General features: G+C 40.9%; 1 non-coding gene across 1 annotated transcript; it reads left to right on the forward strand.

Annotated features, from left to right (window-relative positions):
• Positions 1–426: 426 nt before the first annotated feature.
• Positions 427–1687, forward strand: LOC108652085 (uncharacterized). The gene is made up of 2 exons (XR_016196216.1): positions 427–1223; positions 1291–1687. It is a non-coding gene; the product is annotated as an uncharacterized LOC108652085 (transcript).
• Positions 1688–9272: the final 7585 nt, after the last annotated feature.

Below are 9272 nucleotides of genomic sequence, written 5' to 3' on the forward strand. Positions count from 1 at the left end.
AGCTAAAGCAACACAGCAGCAACAGCGGCAACAGCGGCAGCAACAACAGCAACAGTAAAGATAAACAAACAAGCGAACAAAACTCGAGACACAGAAAAAAATCACAATATAAAGTACTGCAATTCATTCTGTTCAGCTGCTCTGCTCAGAGCTCTTCTTCCATCTTCCATCTACCTTCGCCTGCCTTTCTCCGTCTCTGTCTGGATGCTCTACTGAGGAAGGGCATGCGAGCATTCGCATAAAGCTGTGCAAACTTTTAATATGACTACAAATACTTAAAGCATTGTGACAGTTGAGAGAGTTTCGTAAATATTTGATTTAATATTTATAGAACATGCTGGAATTGCTATTTTTTTGTAATTTTAATTATCGATGTTTATCTTACTGTCTGGTTTTAGCTCTTGCATTTCTATATTTTTCTCTCATTTCCTTTATTTAATCAAGTGTCGCAGGTCGCTTTGCATGCTTTTATTTCGCCATTCACTTCTCTATTTAGCTTAAATTTAATTTAGTTTATTTTTGTATATTTTATTTATATATAGGCTTTCTCTCTTGCTTAACGTTTCTCGTTTCTCCTCAATTTAGAGTATGAAAAAAATCATTGTCTGAAAACCCACTTTTGCTCCTGTACAAGTATTTGCCATGGGCTTATGCCTGTGCTTGTGCGTGTGTGTGTGTGTGTTGCATATGACATTTTATCTTTGTCACTAAATTGACACTTTAGTTAATGGATTTTGTATGTGTGAGTGTGGGTGTGAGCGAGCAACTGCGGAGTTCTCTTTTGTATCTGACTGGCGCCATTTCTTTGCGCTGTTGCTCTTTAGGATGACAAAAAACCACTGGATAACAAGTATCGCACGCACTTAGCTAGAATATTGCTCTTGCGCTCAAGTGTAAATGTAAGTACTTTGAATAATAACAATGCTCAATTTGATGGATGTATAACAAGTCTCTCAAGAATCACAATAGTGTGTGAGTGTGTGTGTGTGTGTATGTGTGTGAGTGGGCCAATGTGTGTCAAGCAGTGTGTGAATTATTCGACAGTCATGAATTGCCAAGCATTTTGAGTCAATTCATATGGACAGCACATGCCTATTCAAATTATTAAGTGTATGTAAGAAACTCAAGAAATAAGTGTACAAATCTTCTGCTAGGCAAAATGCGTCGCCGCCAGTTCGATAAGTGTGTCAAAAATGCTGTGGGAGTGAAGCGCGTAAGGATGGGTAAGTGCAGTAATAAGGCATTGCCGTAGATCGGATTGCATTGTAAGGGGAGCTCATTTCGCTCTAGAGTCCAAATGTGTGAGTCCGGTGAAGCGAGAAGCCAACAATAGCCCGAAAGTGCAACAGATGCAGCAGCCAAACAGGAAGCAGCAGGAGCAGCCGCAGTCTGTTAGGCATGCGGCCTCGCCTAAATCCAAAAAAGAGCTCATTGTACACTGGACACGCTGGGAGCGCCAAAACTATGATCCAATACGTTTGTTGCCACCCTGGTAGGTCGTAGCCCCACGGCAATAGCCACAAATCCACACTCCATATTATGCGCACCAAGCGGACCCACTCTGAAATTGACTCAATCACTGTGTTAGGCATCGGTCCTCAATCAGCCGTCTGAGCACTTTCATTTTAAATTGTGTATCTCCCTTTGCATCGCAAAAATTAAAAATTTACAAGCAATATATACAGTCCGTAGTGCATTTCTCCACACACAAATTCCATTTAATTTCGTAAAATATTTGCAGTTAAATCAGATATTTGATCAGCTCTTTATACTCATTTCTTTGCGTCGCGCTGTTCACGGCGTAACTATGTAAATTCCCATGGGATTTCAGCTGTCGCACTTTGTCAGATTTTTACGTGAACTTAAATCAGATTTTGTTCATCGTTCCCGCTTAAATTGTGAGCAATAATTTACACACGCTTTTTCCGCAATGCGTCGGCCAAAATGGCCCGGAATGAGGGATTTGTAAGTTGGCCTGGTAAATAAATGAAATAATAAATTGGAAAAGTTCCGAGCGGGGCCGAGCCGCACCGAGCCGAGCCTGAACGTGTGCTGGGATTCCTCTAATCGAATATGCGCATCCAAATGCCTCGCTTCGTCAGTGTGTGTGATTGGGGGACTGATCCGTTGAGTGACTGAATGACAGGCGCACTTATCATATCACGGCATTTGACATTAATTGGCTGACAGCAATTTATAATCGGAATTTTCAATTTCTATGACTTGCTCACATGGGTGCCGAATGTAAAGACACATGGGAAATGTTATAGTCATTATTTGGGTTATTAGGAGCTAGCTGGCTATGGAAATCGAGAATTGCCTTATCTCTATGTGTTTGCCATGAGCTTAAGTGCCTCAGGTAAGCTCATTATAAAACTAAGCGATTCTGGTCGCACTCAGCTTGAAGCCTGAGCTGCACTTGAATGGCATGAAGTGTCTTAATACTCAGCGGATTAAATTGATGGCAGACGGCAATGCGCGGGGCGGTGGCAGATTCTGGTGCAGCGCAGCCGCATGGTGAAATAACTCATTCATCATAAGACAGCAGCTAAAGGGGGGCCGAGCCGGGGCCGACTGATGACAAAAGCGGCTGACAAGTGCAGATGAAATGTTGAAAGAGCCAAAATGAATACACAACGCAACAATTAATTGTCTGCAACGCTCGCCTTTGGCCGCATCCTTAGACTGACGCAGGTCTCCTGCCCCAGGCCAAGGGCATGAATGAATGACTGAATGAAGGCGGGGCATGTCGGGCAGGTCGCGCTCATGACACGCAATAATCGCGGAGCTTTTGTATTTAATTAATGGCTCGCAATATTGTTATAAAGGATCTAGCATATACACATTTAAAGGCAAATTACTTATTTACTTCAGTAATTGAAAGCAGACGGCGCAGCTACAGCAACAGCAACAACAACAGCAACAGCCACAGCTGCCACATGCAACATTTTATGCGTCTGTCATAAAGTGGCAAACTATGCGTTTGCCTTAAATATTACTATTAAATTAATTGTGTGTCAGTGGCCTGGATTTTTGGGTTTCATTTAATTAAAACGTTTATTAAGAAATTGCAATTGCTGTATGAGAAATGGGGGCAAGAACTGATGGCGGCCACTTGGACATGCTAGATTTGCCGCATGATAAATTATCCTAATGATGACAGACGACCCAGAGGCGTGTCGACACAAAAGCTACAGCTCAACAGCAAGAGAAATAGCAACAACAACCAAGGTGAGCATCAGGTGCCGTGTTAGACTAGGTTAAGTGCAGCTGGACTATTTGCCAAGAAATTTGAATTGGACAGAATGACATTAGGTAGCAAATTTAATTTTACCTCAAGGAGTGCAGAGATAAACTGTTTACAAACCAAATTCAAGGATACTTTCTATAAACAGATTTATTTGTATCAGTCATTGTATCAATAATCAATAAGTGCATTCAAAGGGTTTAACACAATTGCAGCAAACATAAATTTAATTAACCATATTTTATCGTGTATTTACATCGCATGCCTGCCCACCCGAAAGTAAACAATCGAAAACAATGAAAGTAGGTCAGAATACCTACAAGAATGTAATTAATTTGTTGCACAAATATGTTGGTAATTTATTAATTTCACCGCCATTATCAAGCATACCTGGTCGAAGCAAGCGAAATAGCCAGAAAGAGAGACGGCCGAAATGAACTTTAAAGGCATGTCAAGGCTTCTCAAAGGAGTATATATATGTGTGTATATGTGTGTGTGGGTGTAGCAGGAACACAGTTGGCGTTACGCGCTCCAGTCAAACATTCTTGGGCACCAAGTGTTAATGACCAGCTTAAGAAAGACGAAGGCGCAGACAGTCAGGGGGTCAGTGGGCGTGCTGCGACAAGTAATTATTAATGCGAAAGGCCTACGATTCGCTCGGACATATTTACGGCCCTCGCCATGCGGAGATTTTTATTGAAATGCGTTGTGATTGCGATAAAAGATAAAAATGAAATAATATACGAGAATTTTTGCATTTCAACTGAATTTTAAATGCGACTGCAACTGCAGCAGCTGCAGCTGCAATGCGTGCCGAGCCATTAAGAATTTATGATGCGCCTCACAGCATCGCCGATTGCAAGTGCAAATCCTTCAGTTTGCATGGCTCTTGGACATTTCTGAACGCTGTGATATTCATACAGTTGCCCAATAAAAATCCTGACCATTTAAATTGCCGTTAAATGACGCATGCAGTCTGTAGGCTCTTTACGGTTTAATGCAAGTAAATTCATTTAGCTGATGCTACAATCTGTAACGGCTTCTAGTGTCCCTTTGACATGGCCTGCACTTCAATAGCAATTTGATTACATTTAGCGCAAGTCGAGCGACGAGTATTAATCGGCTTATTTATTTTGTTCCTGAACTTGCAATCGGTAAAGCTTGAATATTGAGATTTTTGCCTTTGTAGAAGTCATTTTGATTGTGTGAAATGGAAAAGCTAAAGACGTGATATAAATATGTCAAGCGAAATAGGACATTTACGATTTTCATTTCAAGAGCCGAGCCACAGGCTGCCCAGTGGGCCTTGGCTCAAGGGGGTCACGGCAAATTGCTGCAAAATATTTGCACAAGTCAAACCGAAGCCAAAACCCGAAACTGAAACGCCGTAGCTTGCAATTGCATTCACGCTAGAGTCTGGGTCAGCAGTTACTCAGCTCATGTGTGTGTGTGTGTGTGTGTGAGTTGGTCTCAAAAGTGGTTACCGAGTGAAAATGAAAACGTAAACCCTTAGAAATGTCTTGCCCGTCTGTGTGTACATCGGAAGTGGGTAAATAGCGCACAAGGAAATGTACAAATAAATATTTACAATTGAAAACCAACGGGAAATGCAACCGCCACGAGCCAACGAGAAGCGCTAAAACGTTTTACATATACAAATAAACTCTAACCCATACATACATACATACATATAACATATGAGCCATACAAATACTTGAACCTATCAAGCATAAGTGATTGCGTTGCTGAATGGGGAAATGGCAATTCCTCTGGCATCATTTAATTGCAGCCGCTGCCATAAATATAAGCCTCATGGATTATTTAACTCAAGGGTCTCCACTAATCGGAAGCGTATCCAAATTGGATCTCTTAAAAATAGCCAACTTAAAAATTATATTCAAATCAGCGGCTATTTGCATCCGAATTGCTGGCCAACAAAAATTCAAGAGGAGGAAGTGGGAAAACACAAAAACAAATATAACGAGTGTTAAGTTGGCTATAAGATACTCAGCAGTTAAATAAAAAATAAACTCTTTATATATTAAATATTAATATTAAAATAATATGTTATTCATGTAAACTTTAACTTGAAATATTTTTGTTAGTCATATTATTTTAAATTGTCTTGAAATGCATTACACCCGATGACTGCAATTTGCAGGGTATAAACACATTGCGGTTGTTGCGGCTGTCTGTGTTAGCCACAAGGCGGCAATCAGTCGGAGTTTTAGCGGAAAATGGCTATAATAGTAGCTGATATGAATATCTAAACCAAAAAAGGCAAAGTATTGCAAAATGGCCTAAAAAGTATAAGCAGGAAAAAGGCCGTCGAAACAGCTGCACACATGCTTGAAAAATCAAGCAAGAGCAACAGCAGCAACACCAACAACTACAGCAACAGCAACAACAGCAACAACTCGAGTTGAGCAGCGGCAGCAACCACAAAAGCAATTTCGATCAGGCACAGAGATAAAAGACTGGAAAAACTGAATCCGAGCTGAGGGGCAACGCAGCACATCAGTTACAAAAATGTAGGCTACTGTTGGCCCAAAAAAAAAAAAAAGAGAGAAAATACTGAAGAGGAACGGAGGCAGCATAAAATCAAGCCAGATAAACACACACACACATACAGAGACATGGCAAAAAAAAAAAACAAAATATATATATATAGATGCAAAAAGTCGAGTAGAAAACGCTCTTTGTTGTGCCGTCTTCAGAGGCAGCAGCAGCGGCCCTCAATTGCCATTGAAGGTGCGCTAAAATTATGCAAATCATCGTAATTCCTTGACGGCGCGCGCAAAGGCAAAAGGATAGTGTGCAGAGCGTGCCAGGACATGCCTGCCTGCTTTGTCTATCAAATTGTCTGCCTATCCGCTGCTAGCTCCCTTTTTGGCAAGTTACAACCAAGATAATTGCTCCTCAAATTGAGGCTATGCAAACAGGCATGTAATGGAGCTGCTTCCCTTTGAGCGCCATTTCATGTGTGGCTATGTGTGTGGGTGTGTGTGTGCTTCTAATGATGATATTTGCTTTAATAAAATACATCCAGCAAGCGCTGCGCATATGTAGTTAAGCTGAGAACTTTTGAGCTTAAATACTTATACAAGCAATATATTGAGTGAAATGTGAGCGACAAAAATTAATAAATGTCAAATCGAATCGTAGTTGCCATGGGTAGCTCGACTATGCCACCTGCTGATGCTGACACCTTAACCACAGTTAGAGAGTCTCAGCTGCTGCCACAGCACAAAAGCCCTAGCTGTCCGTATAAAATCAATAAATAATAATACGTAACGTTGCGCATACGACACGTTGCCTCAAAACATTATACGCAATAGAGTATATGGGTTTAGATATACACACATACATATCTATATATATACATTTAAAGTGATAGTTAAATCACTTCCGGATTAATTTTGATTCCGCCAAAAAGTTGTTTTGATAAATGCGGCCAGAACGCAGCTTGTTTAACTTTTGCGACACCGACTTTGAGTCGCCTACATGTTGTTTGCCCTAAATGCCGCGGGTCATTTATAAATCTTAGCTCTAAGCCTGGGCCACAGTAATGCAAAAGTTTTCCCATTTTCCCGGTTATTTCGCGCAACATTAACTGAACCTATTAATCGTTAAATATTACAACAGCATTGAGCGATAGAAGAAAGGTTAGCTACTCAAAAAAAAAAAAGGACAATAAAATAATACGTTTCCCAGAAAAGAACTAAGCGATACATAATTCTATCTCTCTGGGCTGCTATCAGATACATAAGCACGGCATTTGAGAAGATTGGCATGGCTTAGCTTTGTCAAACATGTTGGCATGCCCTTTGACCTCTGGGTCGTGTTAAGTGCTTGGCGCATGAAATTGTTAAAGCGTTTAGCGACATTGCACGAACAATTTATACGCCTGGCCTGAACCACTTGAATCCTTGTTTAAGAACTTTATCGGTCCCACAGCGCACTGCTCAAGTGGGCTGTTATAAATATATGTGCATTTAGATTGTGAATGTTTTGAATATGCGTGCGAGTTGAAAGGCTATTAAAGACACGCCTGTTTCGGCCTGCTTTTAAGCGCTACTTACCGCACATTTGGGGGCCAACAGCGAACGTTCGCTCGAGCAACTAGCTCTACGAGATGGTCTGCCTTAACGCTAAACATGGCCACGAATGCTGCTTGCCGAATACAAGCACAAATTTCTTGGGCTCAATGCCTGCAATGGGCCAACGTCGAGCAGAGCACGTAACGCTTTGAGCTCCTGTATGTGGGTGATGGGGGTGATGCATGTTCATGTATTAGTTTGGCCGCCATTCTGTGGGCCATAGAAGGCATGTCCTTAGTGCCGTTAAGGGACTTAGCTGGCGTATATAAATTTATATCATTGAATACTCACAGAGACTCGCACACTGACGCGCGCATTGCGTATACGCAATGTTGTGTGGCTTTTCGACGACATTATGACAATTTAATACAATATAACTAACAAGTGTTTTCACTGTTATTGCTGTTCGCTTGTTCAACATGAGCGAAATCAATGCAAAGCCCAAATGCTACTGTACGTGTTGTCGTCCACAAATAAAAACATATGCAAAACATGGCTTAAAATCGTAGCTGAATAATGCGCTTTGAGTAAAAATAAATTATGCTGGCGCAGTTGGGCCCAACTAAGCCATTAAAGTTAGCACAATACTTTGTGTGGACTTAGCTGGCAAGCAACCCATGAAAACAGGTTGCCAATGTGCAAATGTGAAAAGCCAACAATGCAAACGGCTTTACATAGTAATATCCCATCGGTTCTGTCTCATGCTGTGTGTGCACTCGAACCCAGTTACAATTGCTGCCCAACTATAGGCCACATTTGCTTTGATGCATGCATTCCAATTAGTGCTCTGACAGGGCCTGGCCAGTTAGTATGTTTCATTTCGGAGAGCTCATTGTATGTGTGTAACATTCAGTCTTTAGTTTCTTTATGTTTTATTTAACTGTTTGAATTATTTAAGAGGACGAGCACCAGGTCCAAACACTGACTTTCAAATGACTTCAATGGATATTGTTTCTTTAAATACTTTAATACTTAAATCAGATGCAATAAGACAATATATTTCATACCCTATATATGCCATGAAAATTTCTTATAATTAAGAAAAGCCAAATACTTTTAGCTCAGTTTCCCATCTTTTAGCATAGTCGAATATTAAGCCAAAAAAAAAATTCAACATAGCCGCTTTGTTCATTTGTGTACCTACAGGGTATATTAATATTTGCAGGTATTTGCTCAAAGAAAATCATAAACTGATATTTTATTTTGGCTTTCAAAAGCCTTTTATATTCACATTTCTGCATGAAGTGCATATACATACATAGCTCTTAAACGAATATTTATGAAAATCTCAATTTAATTCCGTTAAGGCAAGCACAACACACAGTTTTCAGCAAATCAATTTTCATGAATCGTATAACTTGAAGCCATAACAACAACAACAACAACAACAGCAATAACAACAACTGAAACAACATTTGATTACCTCAGAATTTCGGACTTTAAATGGTCATTCAGTGGCTGTTCATAAATTACGGCAGTGGCAATTTAAACAGCTGCTGGAACAAAGGTGTGTGTCTGTGTGTGTGTGTGTGTGTGAGGGTGTGCAATAAAGTGCCAGTTGTTGCCTTTGCTGTCGCTCTTTGGTGCGCCTAAAAGCAGACATTGAATAAATTATTCAGCTGGCAGCGCTGCTGTTGCCTTTTAATTCGTCCACTGTGAGATTACTGAGAATATCTGTGTGTTGGTGTGTGTGTGTGTGGGCGTGGACAGTGGGTACGTCGCTCTGCTTGCCCATAAAACTGCAGCATAACTTTGCGCCTCCTGGACGCACTCGCGTCTATTGAGCACGCATAAAACCTAACAGTTGTAATTCTGCTGTAAACACGCAAATCGAATGGCCGGCCCTATAAATGTGAGTGTGTGTGTGTGTGTGTGCTGGACTTAGCCACACCCACACACTCGAAAATACTTTCTGCACTGCGGCA

This window comes from Drosophila navojoa, chromosome 2 (genome assembly GCF_054131105.1).
Source record: "Drosophila navojoa isolate 15081-1374.11 chromosome 2, UAZ_NAV_1.0, whole genome shotgun sequence".
Classification (NCBI taxonomy): domain Eukaryota; kingdom Metazoa; phylum Arthropoda; class Insecta; order Diptera; family Drosophilidae; genus Drosophila; species Drosophila navojoa.